Source organism: Podarcis liolepis (genome assembly GCF_965112155.1).
Source record: "Podarcis liolepis genome assembly, chromosome: 17".
NCBI lineage: Eukaryota > Metazoa > Chordata > Lepidosauria > Squamata > Lacertidae > Podarcis > Podarcis liolepis.
In genome coordinates this window covers 32277942-32298102 of record NC_139571.1, presented here as the reverse complement: position 1 = coordinate 32298102, position 20161 = coordinate 32277942, and the positions used below count along the sequence as shown (strand labels likewise).

The following is a 20161-nucleotide window of genomic DNA, read 5'->3' as shown; positions in this document are numbered from 1 at the left end:
AAAAGATAATAAAGATGATTTACCAAAATACAGAAAGAAAACAAATTTGAAAGAAACTAAGGGATTATTGAGTCTCTGAGGGGAACAGGAAGAAAACAGAAATAAAAGAAAACACAGCTAAGGTTAATACTTATCCTTCTTACTTTTCCATTCAGCAAAAAAAAACCCAAAACCCTAAAAGAACCAAAAAAACAACTATACCCCAATATGAATGCTAACTCAGTTTGAGATCTCTGTAATTCCTTTTGATTACATGGTGTTTCATTTCAATTCTGTGCAGCATCTGGGGGCTCAACAAAATGAGAGCGCAGAAGATTCATGATTGGTTCTCTAACAATTTCTTTAAAAAGAAAATAGAGCTGGGGGGGGGATTCAGAACCACTGTTAACCCTTTCGTCTCATGCCATTTACCTGACCTAAATCCCGCCTCCCACCCCACCCAACTGCTATTTGTGCTAAGGCGTAAAGCATACTGGAGCCCGTATAGCGTCTGTATGTTTTGCCTCCCAAAGCACAGAGTAGCTCCAGAGAGCAATTTAGATCAGGATAAATGGCACTGGGGTGGGGAAATTAAAGCCCCCTTCTCAACACCTAATCTGCATGACACACACTCGGCTGCATTTGCCTTTTCGAAATGCAGGAAATCTAACCTTGGACTCCCTCAGCAATTCAATGTTGAGTAGGTGTGACCAGGGGGTCGCGATCCCCTCTTCCCATGTTCCTGTCTCCTCTACCACTAGTTCCTGTTTCTGAACCCGGTGTTGTATTAGTTCTGTTTATATCCGGAACTCTTCCAGGCGTCACAGGTTTTGCATTACCAGAGGTCACCGAGGGCTTCTTGAAAGGCACAAAAACCACCACCACACGAGGTGGCAGCCTGGGAATTCCTGAGAACCACCAGTTGTGAAGTCCAAGCGTTGGCCTATACTTGGTCCAATCTCCATTTCTAGGCTGTGAAAACAAAGCATGTTCTCATGTACGCTGGTCATTTCATTGCACAATGAAGACAAGTGGAAACATCTCTTTTGATCTGCTAGGGTCTTGGAGAGAGATCAGAGAAGAAGGTCACACCTACAACACACATTTTAAGTGCTCATATCACTTCGACAGTTAACGCTTCCCACAAAGAATCCCAGGAACTATAGTTTGTTACAGGTGCTGGGAAGCTTTACCCTGTAAGGGAGTCTCCGGACAGCTCTCTGCACTCTTTAGAAACTGCAGTTCCTGAGTTTCTCTGCGGGAAGCCGTGGTTTGTTGAAATGGTATTAAGAGTGTTTTGAATGGATGGTTTGGATGTGACTGGAGACCAGGTTCTGAACATTCCCTTTCAGAATCATAAGGGCTGTTCAGCCCCACTGAGCCGCCACCAAATGAGACCTTCCTCAGTTCTGAATGGACATATCCCCCTACCATCCTGATTTGACCAGGACACCCCAGAATTACAGAAACCATCCTGGCTTCTGAATGGATCCTAGAATGTCCTGGTTTTTTTGCTCCGCACTCTCTCGTGAGACAGCAGGACCAAAAGACATGTGTTTTTGCATGGGGCTGGTGTGTGGGTGTGGACATGCGCCCCACAGCACTGGGGGGAGTGGGGAACTGAGCCGAGGGTAGGAGCAGATCGGCTCCTGAAGAATGGAGTCTCCTTGCGCTCCTGCTTTCCGTTGCACTGTTGAACCTATGCCCCCACCAGAGGTGAGTCCTGGCTCATGCTTTGGCCCAGGGGTAAGGGGAGGGCCCCCTCCCCTGCTGCTTTTGCCCCTGTTTGGCAGTGGGGAGGGGTGGTGCAATTGTCTCTGCAAACTGCGTCTGGGGGTCCCACGTCCCGTTTTTCATCATCTCCGATTTGGGAGAGTATGCTGCGAACTGGCTGATCACACAAAAAAGACAGTATGCTTTAGTGTCACATGTACCACTCTCTTGAATGGTGCAGCTGCCCTGCATCAACAACAGGACCGGCTCATCCATTAACCTCAGTGAGGCAGCAGACTGGAGGGGCAGCAGATCCAAGCTCCCATGGAAGAGGATGCTTGCCACCTTCTGCATTTGCCACCCTCTGGCATCACCCGGGAAGAGCAGAACCTGCTTCTTTCTGGCCTCCCTCTGGTGCTAGCCAGTGTGGTGTAGTGGTTAAGAGCGATAGACTTGTAATCTGGGGGACCGGGTTCGCGTCTCCGCTCCTCCACATGCAGCTGCTGGGTGACCTTGGGCTAGTCACACTTCTCTGAAGTCTCTCAGCCCCACTCACCTCACAGAGTGTTTGTTGTGGGGGAGGAAGGGAAAGGAGAATGTTAGCCGCTTTGAGACTCCTTCGGGTAGTGATAAAGCGGGATATCAAATCCAAACTCTCCTTCTCCTCCGGTGTCTTCAGTGTGCTGGGGCTTCCTTGGGCCACCTCCAGTTGCTTTAGGAAGCAGAGGAGGAGGGCGGTGAGGTGGTGAAAAATAAGGTGGCAGGGAGGGAGGATATGCTGTTTTCTCTTTTGCCTCAGGCGGCAAAATGTCTTGGGCCGGCCCTGATCAGTTTTAAAAATTCCTGCTGCTCTATCAAATGCCTTTTGTGCTTACATTAAGAGGCACTAGGGGAACCATTTTTTATTTTTTTTGCTGAATATGCCTTGGCAAGGTTCACAGACAAGCAGCACAACACAACAGAGAGCAAAGTTTAGGCTTTGACTTCAGTTGATTGGACAGACAGATCAAGCTGTTAGATGGCGACTGTCGTGAAGTAATTATACTCACTCTGCGCACCGAGCGAGAGGAACCCATGGCGACAAATAAAAAGAGCAGCAACAGGATGGCGGGTCTCATCTGGTACAGATGATTTCTGTTGGGAGAGAAACCAGCTGAGTGACATGAAGCAAGTGCCAGTTGCACTCCAGGGTAGAAAAAATTGTCTCAGCCACATACCAGGATAATATACAAATTAGCTGGAGCCTTACTCTCATAGCCAGTCTCAAAGTTCAGTGGGTGGGGGACACCGACAAAGTCGGGGGGACAGTTTTCCTTATGTACACATTGATTGCTTTACTTGTCAGGTAAGGATATTATTCATGAGGATAATAATGTTCATTATTATCATTAACATTATTAATATATTATACATTATTAGATAAATATAATATTATATAAATATAAATAATTAATATATTAATAGTAGCAATAATATTATTGTTACCTGTGCAGGCCATCTGGCAGTGGTAGGCCAGATTAGAGGGGAGCACAACACCCTCCCATTGCCTTTCCACCTATTTTTTTACCTCTTTGTTTTCATCCTCCCTCCCTCCCATCCTTTCCTTTTTGCTTCCTCAGTTTCCCTTAACTCCATTCACTTCCTTGTTCCCTCAATTCCCCACCAACTCATTTCTTCTTTTAAGCTTTTTGCTACTCTTTCCCCCCTCTCCTTGCTTGCCTTCCCTGGTTTTTTTCTTCCACTCTTCTCCTCCATCTCTCACTTCTTCCACTTCTTCTAGACCTGTCAGCAGCCTTCGACATGGACGATCACGAACTCCTGGACCACCGCCTTGCCGACGTGGGGATCCAGGGCACAGTCCTTCAATGGCTGCGCTCGTTTCTCTCTGGTCGGGGACAGAGGGTGGCGCTTGGGGGGGAATTGTCATCGCGCCACTCCTTGGTGTGTGGAGTGCCTCAGGGTGCGATTCTCTCCCCGATGCTTTTTAACATCTTTATGCGCCCCCTCGCCCAGCTTGTCCGGAGTTTTGGGCTGGGTTGCCATCAGTATGCCGATGACACCCAACTCTATCTGTTGATGGACGGCCATCCTGACTCGGCCCCAGATACACTAACCAGATGTCTGGAAGCTGTGGCTGGATGGTTACGTGGGAGCCGGTTGAAGTTAAATCCGTCGAAGACAGAGGTCCTCTGGCTGGGATGGAGCGATATGGGATTGAGGGGGCAACTCCCATCTCTTGCGGGGGTGCAATTAGTGCCAGCATCGTCCGTTAAGAGTTTGGGTGTAATCTTCGATACCTCCCTCTCTATGGAGGCGCAGATTACAGCTATAACAAAGGCGGCATTTTTTCATCTCCGCCAAGCTAAGCAGTTGGCTCCTTATCTCTCTCGCCCTGACCTAGCCACTGTGATCCACACGACGGTCACCTCCAGACTGGATTATTGTAACTCGCTCTACGTGGGGCTGCCCTTGAGACTGACCCAGAAACTCCAGCGGGTGCAGAATGCCGCGGCGAGACTCCTTATGGGGTCTTCGCTGCGAGATCATATCCATCCGGTACTATACCAGCTGCACTGGCTCCCGGTGGAGTACAGGATCAGGTTTAAGGTGCTGGTTTTAACCTTTAAAGCCCTATACGGCTTAGGACCCTCGTACCTACAGGACCGCCTCTCCTGGTATGCCCCACAGAGAAACTTACGGTCCTCAAATAAAAACATCCTAAAGATCCCAGGCCATAGAGAGGTTAGGCTGGCCTCAACTAGAGCCAGGGCTTTCTCGGCCGCGGCTCCAATCTGGTGGAACGCTCTGTCACAAGAGACTAGGGCCCTGCAGGACCTGACATCCTTCCGCAGGGCCTGCAAGACAGAGCTGTTCCACCAGGCCTTTGGTCAGGGCGCAGCCTGACCCCCGCCTCTGGCAATCTGCACAGAATTTTGCTTGATGGTTGCCATTAATTTGATTTTAATTTGATTTAATTAATTTTATAATGAATGTTTTTAGAATGTTGGACTATTTTGATTGTTGTTAGCCGCCCTGAGCCCAGCTTCGGCTGGGGAGGGTGGGATATAAATAAAAATTTTTATTATTATTATTATTCTTTCCAGACACCATCCCTTCTTTGTTCACACTTCCTTGCCTCCTCCAACCAACACAGTGCTTGCACTTCCTCTCCCACTTCCTCAATAATTTTAAATTTCTCCTTCAAAGGGACTGTCTAGTGTTATTACTGATCTTTGTAAACAGCTCTAGAAACTTTTGCATTCATGTTGGGCCGAATATTCAGCCCACGTGAATTACATTACTTTCAGCTTGGGATAAAAAATGTCCCCCCAATATTGTGTTGAACTTTAGGGGTTGTGAGTGAACGCTAAGTTTTTTTACTTACTTTACGTGAGATGGCAGAAGGATTTGTTTCTTTCTTTTAGCAACCTGAAGAATACTTTACTGCAGGATCATGTGGTGACTTGCTGAATTGGCGTATGGCTATATCGGAAGTGTTAAAAAATTGGTGAATATGGAGACTTTGCACACACAAAAAAAACCCTTCTTGAAATATAGCAACCCTATGTAGTGTTGTTGCCTGGGGTATTCTTGGGAAGAAAAGGTGACTAAAAGGTGAAAAAAAGAAAAGAAAGGGGTAAAGGATGATTAAGTCCAGTCAAAGGCGACTGTGGGGTTGTGGCGCTCATCTCACTTTCAGGCCGAGGGAACCAGTGTTTGTCCATAGACAGCTTTCCAGGTCATGTGGCCAGCATCACTAAACTGCTTCTGGCACAACGAAACACTGTGACAGAAACCAGAGTGCATGGAAACTCCGTTTAACTTCCTGTCACAGCGGTACCTATTTATCTACTTGCACTGGCATGCTTTTGAACTGCTAGGCTGGCAGGAGCTGGGACAGAGCAATGGGAGCTCACCACCGCAGCAGGGATTCAAACCATTGGCCTTCTGATTGGCAAGCCCAAGAGGCTCAGTGGTTTAGACCACAGCGCCACTCACATTGGCACTGTGGCTATCCCCATTGTTGCTGGTCTGATAAGAATATAGGAGCCCTAAGCTTCTGTGCGTCTGGTCTCCATAGTCCTCGCCAAACCAGTCATTTCATAGGTGGGTGCTATTTCTTGAAAGGTTGACTGTTGAAGCAGAACAGAGAAATAGGCCATAGGAACAGAAATTCAGTGTGGCATAGTGGTTAGAGTATTGGCTTTGAAGTAGGGAATCCAGATTACAAATCCTTACTCGGTCACAAAGCTGATTAGGTGACCTTGGACTAGCCATTATCATTCAGTCCAACCTACCTCACAGGCTTGTTTTGGAAAAATATGGGGAGGACAGGGCTTTTTTTCTTTCAACCGGAACTCGCTGGAACTCAGTTCCAGCACCTCTCAGGTGGGCACCATTGACATTATAAGAGAACAATGGAGGAGTTCATGGTGAGTTCCAGCACCTCTTTTTCTAGAAAAATAGGACTGGGTGAGGGACATGGAAAATCTTGTAAGCCCTGTTGAGCTCCTTGAAGAAAGAGTGGGATGTTTTCAACAATAATAATATTCACAATGGAAAAATATAAAAAAAATCAATGTTACTTGAAAAAAGAAAATTTCTGTATTACTATACTGTTTAAGATAGGCAGAAAGATAGTTCATGAAGAGGGATCAATTCCAGATGCTTCAGTCAGTGAATTTCAGACAATGAATTTCACAGGTTCATGTGTTATGAAATCATATATTTTCTCACTGAGCTATGGCTAATTTAAGCCCATGGACCCTTCTTCCTCTCTTGTAGTCATTTTAGGCTATTCTTCACTCAAAATTCATAAATTCATCAAGGGCCTGATTAAGCCCAGCTTCCACTTAGAAAATAATCGGTGAAAGCAGATTTAGATCTTAAGCATCACTCTACACGACAAGGAAAAATATAAAGCAACTTTGATTAGAAAAGCAGATAATTTACCTACCTGTTGACTGTTCCTTCCTAATGCAACACTCCTAGAAAAACTGGTTGTGGCACCTTGGACCGGGTGTCCCATGGCAATCCACGTTATTTGTACCTGACCCCCTTTATCACCCAGCCAATTGGCTTCTCCAAAGTTGCATTAGTCACAACAAAGGCAGTATCGCTGTTATCAGTGCACATCTTTCTTTTTTAAAAAAAATAAGCCCAAAACCTCATGTTTGATTCATGCAAACGTGTTAATGAATAATAATGTTTGTAGGGTTGAGATAAGAACTTAAGTCTGAAGGACCTGGAAACAAAAAGGATTTGTTGCCTCATCAAGATGAGCTTTGTGGTTTGGCTGATATGAATTGGAAGGAAAGGAATGACTGGGTTTTGTTCTTAAAGTCAACTATTGTGTGATGATAATCCCTTAATTTGCTTTCGTTGTGCTTTGGTTTAGGAAGCCCCAGAGGCTGAAATGAGAGGTGGCCTATATGTTGCTGTGGCTTATGATGACAAATTGCCATTCCAAAACACCCACACCCACAATGTGGTCATGGGTGTCTTCTAGTGAGTTTTACCATCCCCACTGGAAGCCACCAGGTCATGGATTTGGAGCAGAAAACTCATGGTGAGTTCTGCTGAAGAATACAACCAGGAACTAATATGATTTTTCAGATCTCACTATGGAATGCCAATCTCCTTGCCATAGGAGCCAGTTTCATGTTATGCCCCAAGTGATCTTCCCTAACCTGGTTAAACATGGGACTGTCATCAGACTGGGACCAATAGCCTCCATTTTCCACAACCACCAGTCTTCAATTCACAATAAGGTTAGTGGGACTTACTTTAATGACCAGCATTAAAGTCAACAGCCTTGACATCCTTCATAGCATCTTTTTCTTTTTGCCCCATCACCCTTGCCTTGTGATGCATCTTAGGTTGGTTTTTCCTTGTCTCCAGGGCTGATGTCAGGAGTTGGCTTCTTCAGGTAACTCCCAAGGCCCACAACCTCAGGAGGGACCCCACGGCTACTTCTTTTGCCACTGCTGCCAAGAGTAAAATTTGTGGGTGCTAGGAGCAATGAGAAGCACTAGCAGCTGTTGCCACCTGCTCACCTCCTTGTCCTTTCACCCTAAACAGCAGTGGGAATCAGATTCGAGGAAGAGTTAGTATGAACCTAAGTCCTTGGGCCTTCATCTGAGGCCCTCCTCAAGGTAACCCCTCTGAGGGAGATTAAGAGGATGGCAACATGGGAGAAGGCCTTTTCAGTTGTGGCTCCCCACTTGCAGCTCCCCAGTGAAGTCCACCAGACACAATCATTGACACCATTATGACCCCATGTGAAAAACTCTCGCTGCTCCCAGGCATTTGACAAATCGTGCTAAATATTCTGCTGTTTGTAGCTAAGTTTCTTCTGATGATGTTGTTTTTCTGGGTCTGTTTAGGAGGAAAGAGGAAGGGCAGGATATAAATTTAAGAAATTTAGGCTTGCTGCAATGCATTATTTTTGTTTTTATGTTATGCCTTTGAGTTTTTTTTTTGTTTTTTTTTTGTTTTTTTTTTTGTATGTAGCTGTCAGGATGCTGTCAGCGGCTCTCAGCTGGTTGCCCAGGAAAGTATAAAGACAAGGAAAAGTTTCTTTTTTATTTTAATCTTTATGGAGAGAGGCTATAGAACCCAGCCTCTTGGATAACGCCATTGTCACAAGCGAAAATCCACCCCCCCCATCTCTCCCACTTCCTCATTCGTCACTTTTCTGGGTGCTACTACATGCCCTCTGTCTTTGAGCTCTTTGCTCCCCTACTTTTAAGGCTCTCCAGATTCTGGGAGATGGAGGGTCTGGAATGCTTTCTAACGACACTGTGTCCGCCAGCTGCTGCTCCAGTTCTGCCTGCTCCTCCTCTCCTATTATTTCCCAACTTTCCCCTTCATCTGCCTATGTGCTGTGACCTCCACAAACCACTGTTGCAAATCTATACTGTCTTCCTCTTCCTCCTCCCTGGGAGGGTCAGGGTGGGGAGGCAGTCTCCACCATTCCTCCTCTGCCCAGTCCCTGACAGTAGCTTAGAGAACCTTTTGTAGTGAGTAACTAATAAGTGAAATACACAAAGAAATAATAGGACAACAACAACCCAGTTTGCAGCACAGCCTAGACCATGGGTAGGTAAACTAAGGCCTGGAGGCCGGATCTGGCCCAATTGCCTTCTAAATCCAGCCCGGATTTTTACATGAGTAGAATATGTCCTTTTATTTAAAATGCATCTCTGGGTTATTTGTGGGGCATAGGAATTCATTCATTATTATTTTTTTCCAAAATATAATCCGGCCCCCCACAAGGTCTGAGGGACAGTGGACCCTGCTGAAAAAGTTTGCTCATCCCGGGCCTAGACAGTGGAGAAGGTGAACTAAGGGAGGGAATCACAGCTGCCGTGAGCCAACCAACCTCTCCTAACTCAAGGGAGTTGTTTCACAGCCTCACTTCCCTCTCTTGGGGAAGAGGGAGAAGCAGCAAAGAGTGACGTTTAAGAAGGAAGGAGTGTAAATCAGCACCGGGTAAAATTGGGGAGTGAAGAGGAGAGTGAAGATCTTCATTCTGATGCTGATCTCCATGCTCCCTGCTAGTTTAAGATGCTTATATTGACTCCCTCCCCTTGTTTCCGATGCTAATCTTGACTCTCCCATTTCCAACATTTCTCCTGTGTTGTCTCCGGTGCTTTTTTTTCCTGGGGTGGCGCAGGGGGATGCATACACCAAAACATTTTGTGAATCTAAGTTTGGCCTCATTGATGGGCAGTATTTCAATATGAATAGGAAAATGAGAGTACCCCTAAACTTTTTTTTTTAGAAAATAATAGCACGGGTTCTCCACCCCCCCTTGTTTCTGATGCTGATCTTCTCTCCCCATATTTCCAATATGGTGGAACCTTGGTTTTCGAACGTAATCCATTCTGGAAGACCGTTTGGCTTCCGAAATGTTCGAAAACGGGGGATCGATGGGCTGGCTGCAAAGTCAATGGGGGAGAGAATGAAAAATGCACTTTGGAAGCCATTCGACTTCCGAGGCATGTTAATAAATGGAAGCAATTACTTCTGGGTTTTCAGCGTTCGGGTTCCAAATTGTTCGGCTTCCAAGACGCTCGAAAACCGAGGTTCCACTGTATTCCCCAAGAGAAGATCAGCATTGGAAACAAGGGGGGAGCAAGGGGTGCAGCATCAGGGTAGTGGGGCGTGAGGGGCCTCAACAGTATATAAAAAGTACGTTTAGCAAACTACAATTGGGAGGGTTCGGGGGTGCCAACTTGAATAAAATATTGGGGGGGGGAGGTAAGCACTGCCCAACATTATTGATCACATGATGCAGTGCACCCACACCATTTGAATGTCAGTACCCATCAACTTGGGGGGCTGGCCCCTCAGCTCCTAGGAATTGACTCCTATGGGAGGGTTCTAATTTCTGATTTGCCTTAGGCGCCAAAATGTCTGGGGCCGGCCCTGACAGGGAAGAGAGAGAAAGGAAGAAACAACCCACAGGAAACATAAGTAGATGCTGGACATATTTATTCAAAGGAATATATTGCAAAGCATAATTCTTTCCAAAAATTTAAATCATGTATCATGCATTATATCAGGTGATTCGTGGCAACAGAAGCAAATTGTTTCTTAGAGAGCCCGTCTTGAAGAACGTATCTCAGAGAGACCTGTTAATTGAAAAGAACGAATCGGTAATAATCAAATCCATAAGGGTGGAAAAATCGCTTTTCAGCTTCAGGTTATTCAGAACACATTCACACACAGACACAAACCAAACAAAGCCTGCTATTTTTATACTGGTTTAGCCAGAGAATCACCACTTGATTTTGTGTAGTAGATCAGTGAAGATCTACATCAGGAACAGTGGAGGGTAAAGATCTACACTGGGATCTGTTGCCTTTGGGGATCCTGCCGTCTGAGGCGGTCACCTCACCTTGCCTCATGGGAAGGCTAGCCTGGTCAGGTATACAACCACCAAAAACTGTTTACAAAATGTTTAGGGTTTTGTCCTAGAAACCATTCATGAAGTCATGAATCCAAGTTCTTCAGTGAAAAAGATAGAAGCTGGGCTTGAACCTTCATTGCAAGCAGTCACTGAATGACTGCTCAAAACAGCCCAGCTCACCCGGTCCCTAGCGGAGCGGCAAAAAACTCAATCCTTTACTACCATTTTAATGGACACTTACCTCAACCGGTAGCGTTGACAGGGAGAAAGACATAATAATACTGTGGTTGTGGGAAATATGGATTCTGTGAGGGGTAGCCATAAGGCCCTTGTGCAAAGTATGGATTCCGTGCATAGGAAGGGAAGGGAAAGTATGGATTCCTTGCATAGGAAGGGAAGTAGGCTGGCTGTGGACGGAAGCCTCTCCAATACCTTCTTTCATTGCTTCCACTTCCACTCTTGCTAGCCTGGGAGGACAGAGGAGACAGAGAAGAACAATGGAGAGTTGGCATAGACATTGGTAAACATAAATGTATTTAACTCTGTGCTTATTCCCATCGTGAATTAAATAAATAAATAAAAATACTTCACTCTTCCTATGCCATTACTTCATTTGTAGATATAAGGAGCCCTTTATGGCAAGTCAAAGTTCATCATCAATCGTACCGTTTATCCAAACATGCAACTCTCCTAGCCAAATGCAAGCCAGCATGTGATCAGCCAGTCTACCATTTCTGCTGCCTGCCCAGAACTGCAAAAATGGGCCAAACAGGTGCCAACTCCAGGGGGCCCTGACACCCACAAAAAAATTGTTGTGGGCACCCAGCCTCCATCCCCTGCGACCACTATCCTCTGCCACCGCTACCGCCCAGCAATTTAACGGCAATTTAATGGCAACTCTCGATGCCTACCTCAAAATGAGCAGTGAGGGCCAGAAGGCAGGCAAGAAGGATCAGGGTCTTCATTCTGCTTGTTTGATCCCTAAGAGCAATGAGCAAAAACAATCTCATACAATCAACACTGAATGCTAGTGTTACTAAAATTGAACTTAGGTATTCACATGTGGACTGTGAGAGAGAGGGAGAATGGGCAGGGACAGGAATTAAGAATGGAAGTGGAGTGGAAGTGAACAATGTGGCTATATTTGACCAGAACATTCTGGGTATGTGGCATCTATCTCACTCCCAAAGTTGTTGTTGTTGTTACTATCTATAATTGGCGGTCCTAGCAATATTTAATAAATCTCTTTCACCAGTTGTAGTTTCACCTGGAGATTTTCCATATATATATATATATATATATATATATATATATATATATGCTTTCGTAGATTTTCACGGGTACAGGAATGCAGGTTTTGGTGTCTTCGGGTGTCTTCCCGTGTAAGAGTTGGGGTGTCTAGGCGACGTTTCGACGAGGTCTCACTCGTCATCTTCAGGCTGGTGCTTTCGGCTTCTTGTTACTGGAACAGAGCAGGATCTCAGTGTTTGAGGAACTCAAACACTGAGATCCTGCTCTGTTCCAGTAACAAGAAGCCGAAAGCACCAGCCTGAAGATGACGAGTGAGACCTCGTCGAAACGTCGCCTAGACACCCCAACTCTTACACGGGAAGACACCCGAAGACACCAAAACCTGCGCATATAGATATATATATATATATATATATATATATATATATATATATATATATATATATATATATATTCTAACATACCATTTTCAACAATAATTAAACATACTTTTACATCTTATTCAGTTTTTTTGACTTTCATCAGTCCTGTCTGAAAATTTTCCAGTCTAATCTCTTAGTATGCATTTCTTATTTTCCCTATTGCATTTCAAACTCATAACCAATATCTCTATCTTTTTCTACTTTGTAACCCTTCGTATATTTCTCCTTACAAAACTTCTTGTAGTCCTACTAGCGTAATTTGTTGATTACAGTTGCTCTTCAAATAATTCACCTGGAGATTTTCCAACCATATTACAGTCAACAAGCCTGGATGGGTACCCAGTGCCACTCAGAAGACCCATACCATAACCTGAGATACTGAATCCAGTATGTGGACAGGATCCAAAGTCAAGATTTAATTTGGGTTGTGCTTGTCCCGTTTTATTAGGGGGAGGCCATAGTTCAAGGGCAGAGCCCAGGCTTTGCATGCAAGCAATCCCAGGCCACCTTCTGGCATCTCTGATTTAAAAAAAGAGCACAGGTCAATTAAGAAAGATTCCAGAGAACTTGGAATTTCTGCCTCTCAGGGGAGACAGCCCTGGACTCTGTGAACTTATTCACTATAAGCAGATCTCATGTAGCTGCTTTCGTTTGGGCATTAGGAGGATGCTATTGAAAGAAAGAGGAGTAAATGTTCATTTTTTTATTTATTGGTTAGAGCTATTTTAATACTGTCCTTCGGTCATATGTTCTTAGTGTGGTTTACAAAAAATAATAATAAAGCACCATGCATTTAATGACCATCACTAACTATGCAAACTGACAAGAGTAGAGAGCACACACATTTTACAGGACATCAGAATTATAGAAATTATAGAAATGGAGCGCAAAGTCACAACAAGTCATTTGATTTTGATGTGAAAGAACAGGAGATGCTACTTCCACTGAACTCAAGGAGCTTAAGGCAGTTTAGATTTTGCAAGCTGGCTCTCGTCTTACTTTTCAACCTACCTATTATTCCTGTTTACCATAAAAGTACAGACAAAGACGCAAAACACATATCAGTGCAAGTATTATTGCTTACCTTTTTTTTTTTTGGTCTTCACTTAGCAGCTTGGACTTCTCTCTTGGCTTGATACCTGTGATGTATCTGCAGCAGTTATATATGCTCAGAGGCTTCCTGGGATTAGGTGGGAAATCCCGCCAAACATCTTCTGGGATTAGAACATTTCAGCTTAATCTGTTTCTAAATGTGCATGCAATACCTTTAAAATCATCTGTTTTGAAATATTTTGGAGACTGCAAGGACCATTGTATTCAGTCCCGCCCTCCTCAAAGGAGAGGCTTTTTCACAAGAGCCCAAGATCAGCACTATAAGAGATATTTATCTTAAATATTCCCCAGCACAGCCATTTTCCATGGCAACTTGGTGCTTATTTGGTGCAGCGTGGGGGGGCTGGGAAGGCGAAAATAACGAAGGGGACATCAGCTTTATGGTTTAAATGTGCACACTGCTAAAAATTTCATGTACCTTGCTTCTCCCTCACTTGCTTCTGGCTCTGTTGCTGAGCAGCCAGGAGTTAAACAACGGCTTGGGCTAGCTTTATGCCTGAAGCTGCATTTGTGGTTTTCTTTCTCTCCAAACAAGCCCTGTTGTTGTTGTTGTTTAGTCGTTTAGTCGTGTCCAACTCTTCGTGACCCCATGGACCAGAGCAAGCCAGGCACTCCTGCCTTCCACTGCCTCCCGCAGTTTGGTCAAACTCATGCTGGTAGCTTCGAGAACACTGTCCAACCATCTCGTCCTCTGTCGTCCCCTTCTCCTTGTGCCCTCCATCTTTCCCAACATCAGGGTCTTTTCCAGGGAGTCTTCTCTTCTCATGAGGTGGCCACAGTATTGGAGCCTCAGCTTCAGGATCTGTCCTTCCAGTGAGCACTCTGGGCTGATTTCCTTAAGAATGGATAGGTTTGATCTTCTTGCAGTCCATGGGACTCTCAAGAGTCTCCTCCAGCACCATAATTCAAAAGCATCAATTCTTTGGCGATCAGCCTTCTTTATGGTCCAGCTCTCACTTCCATACATCACTACTGGGAAAACCATAGCTTTAACTATATGGACCTTTGTTGGCTAGGTGATGTCTCTAAACAAGCCCTAAGCAGCAACTAAGATTTGTTTTTGACTGACCGATCAAAGTACAGTCGTAGCTTGGTTCTCGAACAGAATGCGTTCCAGGAGTCCGTTTGACTTCCGGAACTGTTCGAAAACCAAGACGCGGCTTCCAATTGGCTACAGGAGTGTCCTGCAGCCAATCAGAAGCTGTGGAAGCCACACTGGACATTCAGCTTCCAAAAATCGTCTGAAAACCAGAACACTCACTTCTGGTTTTCGATCATTCAGGAGCTGAAATGTACAAGTTCCAAGGTGTTCAGCAACCAAGATACGACTGTATTTTTGTGAGAAACAAACTACAGGCCTGGATTCAGACATAACTCTTTTTTTCTTTCTTAAATTTAAATTTTGTTTATTTTATGTGCAGACAAACAAACATAACAGATATTATATAACAAATAAAAATGAAAAAAAGCAAAAGCAAAGGAAAAACAAAAAAGGAATAACAATATTAACAAAAAGAACCATAACAAAAATAAAAGTGTACTGTACCTGAAAAATACCCTAATGGACAGTATATTTTAACTAAAATTCAAATCCATTTTCTTTGATGATTTCCTTCATCCTCTGCACGGTTCTGTTATCAACCATAATAATCTACTTCCTTTTATCTTCTTTTTTACTCTCTTTATATTTCCATTTAATTATTTATATTCTAAGCATAAATCAATTTGCAAAAGTTAATTAAAACAAGTCCAAGTAGTAATTTGCAGGCATTGCCTTTTCTGGTATATATTTCTTCCAATTTTCTTGAAATTTTTGTTTGCTGTGACCTCTGGTCGCATCTGTCAAACATGCCCGTTCGACGTAACTACCAGTAAATAGTTTATCTTGCCATTCTTCTTTTCTTGGAATTATTTCTTTTTTTCCAATTTTTCACAATCAGGGTTCTAGCCACCACAGCATACAGAGACATAACTCTAAGCCAAACTATGGCTTCGTTTCTGGCAGCAACAGGAGTGGCAGGAGTAGCATGCGGTTTAACTAAGGTTTAATGTGAACTGCAATGACAACAGCATCTTAAAAAGTAGAGACATCACCTTGCCAACAAAGGTCTGTATAGTAAAAGCTATGGTTTTCCCAGTAGTGATGTATGGAAGTGAGAGCTGGACCATAAAGAAAGCTGATCGCCGAAGAATTGATGCTTTTGAATTATGGTGGTGGAGGAGACTCTTGATAGTCCCATGGACTGCAAGAAGATCAATCCTATCCATTCTGAAGGAAATCAGCCCTGAATGCTCACTGGAAGGACAGATCCTGAAGCTGAGGCTCCAATACTTTCGCCACCTCATGAGAAGAGAAGACTCCCTGGAAAAGACCCTGATGTTGGGAAAGATGGAGGGCACAAGGAGAAGGGGACAACAGAGGCCGAGATGGTTGGATAGTGTTCTCGAAGCTACAAACATGAGTTTGACCAAACTGCGGGAGGCAGTGGAAGACAGGAGTGCCTGGCGTGCTCTGGTCCATGGGGTCACGAAGAGTCGGACATGACTAAACGACTAAACAACAACAACAAATGTGAACTGTGAACCAGGCCATTGTCAGATTCAGACAACACCAAAAGTTTTTTTTGGGGGGGGCTTTGGTGTTTTCTAGGGGCACAAGCTGGACACCACCAAGAAGGCCCCAACACAGCCATGTTCCATGCTAACGTGGTGCTCATTTGGGGGTAGAATATGGCCACATAATTCCAGAGGCATAGCAGGGGGGGGGGAGTTAGGGGGACTGTGGCTCTGGGCACACAATTTTGAGGTGGTGCAAACCAGGTGCGCCCATGCAGGTGCCAGCTTCCACAGCGTTCCCTGCCCTGCCCATGTGTGTCTCTGGGTCCCGGAGCCTGCAGTCAGGGACTGGAATCAAGAGGAAGATGAATGGTGGAGATCGCCTCGCCCTTCTCCTGTAGCTGACAGGGAGGAGGGAAGCCAGTCTGAATTACAACAACAACAATCTTTATTACGGTCCAAAGACCCAACAAATCGTTACAAAGCAATACACAATTCATACAGCCTACCTCCAGGTTAAACAAGCATTTTGTTCAGAATACAGGGATCATTGGTTCTTGCAACCACCAATAAAAGCTTTGCCACTGCTAATGTTCTAGCATTTGTCCAGTCTTCCATTAGGAACCTGACATAGTGAGCCTCTGATTTTCCCGGGAAAGGTACCAGCAAGGGTAGTATCAGTTCAGCCCTGGCTTGCTCATATTTTGCACAGTGCAACAAAATATGTTTTATGGAATCGATGTCATGAGCACATGAGCAAAGTTTTAATTACAGTGGTACCTCGCAAGACGAATGCCTTGCAAGACGAAAAATGCGCAAGACGAAAGAGTTTTCCATTTTTTGAGTCGTTCCGCAAGATGAATTTCCCTATGGGCTTGCTTCGCAAGACGAAACGTCTTGCGAGTTCTTGCGTGTTTGTTTCCTTTTTCTTAAAGCCGCTAAGCCGCTAATAGCCGTGCTTCACAAGACGAAAAAACCGCAAGACGAAGAGACTCGCGGAACGGATTAATTTCGTCTTGCGAGGCACCACTGTACAGCCGAGCTGGCATTATTGGGGAGGATGTTAACAGACAGGATTGTAAGTTGTTATTATATGCAACAACAGCAGCAAGAATATTATTGGCACAAAAATGGAAGCAATAAGAACTACTGACAAAAGAAGAATGGCAGATGAAATTAATGGACTATGCAGAATTAGATAAATTAACAGGAAGGATTCAAAATCTGCGGGACCAGAGATTCTTAGAAGACTGGAGTAAATACTTGAACTATGGAGAGAATTATTAGTTAACGATAATTAAAAGTAATAGAGAAACTAAGAAATGCAGAACAAGTGATAAAGAACGGAAAATCTTCAGAGGTTGTTGATGGAAGTCTAAAATATTGTATAAGATAAGAAGTTATGTTAAATGACTGTTGGAAATGATATGTTAAAAAATTAATAAAAATGTATATTAAAAGAAAGAAAGAATTACAGCCGAGCTGTGAGGGAGATAATGAGGCAGAGACTGATGAGCTGCCACGTTACAAAGGGTTAGAAGAAGCACAGAGAGAGAGAGCTCAGTCAGGGGCAGTGGCGTAGTGTGGGGGGTGCAGGGGGGGCCGGCCGCACCGGGCGCAACATCTGGGGGTTAGGGTTAGGGGGCGCAAATCCACGGGTTAGGGGGCGCAAATCCACGGGTTAGGGGGCGCAAATTACTTGCCTTGCCCCGGGTGCTGACAACCCACGCTACGCCACTGGTCAGAGGACACTTCATTTAACAGCATAGATGATCCGCTTGTTAGGATATAGTTCCATTCCACCTTAAAAGGGTACAGGCATGACTTTTGTGTATCACATGCCTGTTTACTCCCATAATAATAAGATAAAATTCAAGCAAGTAAAAACAATTAAAACTCGTGTATTTTGTGCAGAGAAATGGCCACTCATGTGTGAATGCTTTAATTCACAAGTTTTGTCTCTACAGTGGTACCTCGGGTTAAGTACTTAATTCGTTCCGGAGGTCCGTTCTTAACCTGAAACTGTTCTTAACCTGAAGCACCACTTTAGCTAATGGGGCCTCCCGCTGCCGCTGTGCCGCCGGAGCACGATTTCTGTTCTCATCCTGAAGCAAAGTTCTTAACCCGAGGTAATATTTCTGGGTTAGCGGAGTCTGTAACCTGAAGCTTATGTAACCTGAAGCATATGTAACCCGAGGTACCACTGTATTTTGTACTCAGGTGTGCATAACAATAAAAAAGGTGATGTGACCCAGTCCTTAATATATTCTTCAATTTAGTAAATATTTCTTGCCCTTTTGAAAGGACTACATGCATTCAAGGGACACAGGTGGCACTGTGGTCTAAACCACTGAGCCTCTTTGGGTTTGCTGATGGGAAGGCCGGCAGTTCGAAACTGCACGACAGGGTGAGCTCCTGTTGCTCTGCCCCGGCTTCTGCCAACCTAGCAGTTCAAAAGCACACCAGTGCGAGTAGATAAATAGGTACCACTCTGGTGGGAAGGTAAACGGCGCTCTGGTTTTTGTCACGGTGTTCTGTTGTGCCAGAAGCGATTTAGTCATGCTGGCCACATGACCCAGAAGGCTCTCTATGGACAAACACCGGTTCTCTCAGCCTGAAGCGAGATGAGAGCCACAACCCCATAGTCGCCTTTGACTGGACTTAACCGTCCAGGGGGTCATTTACTTTTACCTTTACATGCATCCAGCTGAAATCTCTGTGATGACAGACCTCGTCTCCCACACAATCTGATTTGCTTAGAACATGGTGGTGAATCAATATGGCTTTGAATGCGGTGCCCTTGGTATTATATCCAGCTAAGCCTTCCGCTGGCTGTAGGAAGGTGAGCTAAGAAACAGAAACAAACAAACACACATATACAGGATGACTTTCACCACAAAGGATCAGCAGGTGTTGCCTAAGGATCAGCCTAAAAGCCCCAAAGCCTATCTTGTCAATTGCAGCTTAAGAAATGAAAGATTTCTCCCCACCCTTTGGGCTTCTCCCTTTCCTCACTGCAGCGTATCAGGGGTCACATTCTTTCTGCATCCTCCACTGTTTGCACTAGTCCTATCTGGGCAGCCTCACCGCAACTGAGGTGGTTGTCTCATGTCATGCATGCAGTGAATGCAAAGTGCTCCTCTTTGTAGCTTGTTTGTGTTGTGATGAATCCAAGACAGTGTAGAATACTCCCTAGGCTTGGCAGGTGGAAAGTCCCATGTTCAGTCACTGGCATCTCCAGAAATGGAGAGCTGCTGCCAGTCAGTGCAGACAATACCAATCTAGATGGGACAAGAGTCTGTTTCTGTGTAAGGCGCCTTCCTATGTTCCTTCCTAGGATACCGAGTCAATCTCATCAGCCTCATCACTACAGTATTGGAAGTTTTCCTTCCTTCCTTCCTTCCTTCCTTCCTTCCTTCCTTCCTTCCTTCCTTCCTTCCTTCCTCTTTCTTTCTTTCTTCCTTCCTTCCTTCCTTCCTTCCTTCCTTCCTTCCTTCCTTCCTTCCTTCCTTCTCTCTCTGTCCCTTCCTTCCTTCCTTCCTTCCTTCCTTCCTTCCTTCCTTCCTTCTGCAATCACCTTTTTTGCAGTGCTTTCTTTATCAGACACAGTCTATTAGAAAGGGACCAGAATTGTATAATTATTTGTTGTTGTTGTGTGTTTATTCTCATAATGGATCTGATTGTACCTTTTTAAAAAATGAAACAGCTAGATCTTGAACATATTTGGCGACAATTAATGAATCAATGGTTTAATGGGAGGTTATGGGAGGATGGAGGCGGGAAGCATTTTATGCCCATTTGCAGATGTCCTACCAGCAGGCAAGGGCTCATGAGAGAGAAGGCGCACCTGTCCTCCCCTGCGATGACTTAATTGCTAGCTCTCTGCACTATCAATGTTTTGAAGAAGCATCCCTAACATTTCCGTGAATGGCAAAATAAAGACAAAAAATAACACTTAACCGAGGCAAGTCCCAGAAAATAGAGACAAGCCCTGGTACATAGGGTCAGGTAGGAAACCCTGGTGACAGTGGCATAACCAGCAAGAGTCTTGCAAAAGCATCGATACAACCTAGTCAGTGTTGAAGCAATTATTTTTCAATATCAACTTCATTGGACTGGTCATGTTGTGCGGATGCCTGATGATCGTCTTCCAAAGCAACTACTCTATTCTGAACTTAAAAATGGAAAGCGTAATGCTGGTGGTCAACAA

The 20161-nt window shown here is 44.6% G+C and overlaps 1 protein-coding gene and 2 long non-coding RNA genes across 3 annotated transcripts in view; 1 reads left to right on the top strand and 2 right to left on the bottom strand.

The window, feature by feature from the left end:
* Positions 1-20161, top strand: part of LOC310696250 (uncharacterized protein) — a 960839-nt gene that overhangs the window by 118261 nt on the left and 822417 nt on the right. The gene's annotated exons all lie outside the window — the stretch shown is intronic.
* Positions 480-6698, bottom strand: LOC310696155. The gene is made up of 4 exons (XR_014520455.1): positions 6650-6698; positions 5078-5175; positions 2742-2826; positions 480-951 (listed from the first exon to the last, which is right to left on the bottom strand). It is a non-coding gene; the product is annotated as an uncharacterized lncRNA (long non-coding RNA).
* Positions 10175-11807, bottom strand: LOC310696285. Its single transcript, XR_014520522.1, has 3 exons — positions 11521-11807; positions 10851-11076; positions 10175-10331 (listed from the first exon to the last, which is right to left on the bottom strand). It is a non-coding gene; the product is annotated as an uncharacterized lncRNA (long non-coding RNA).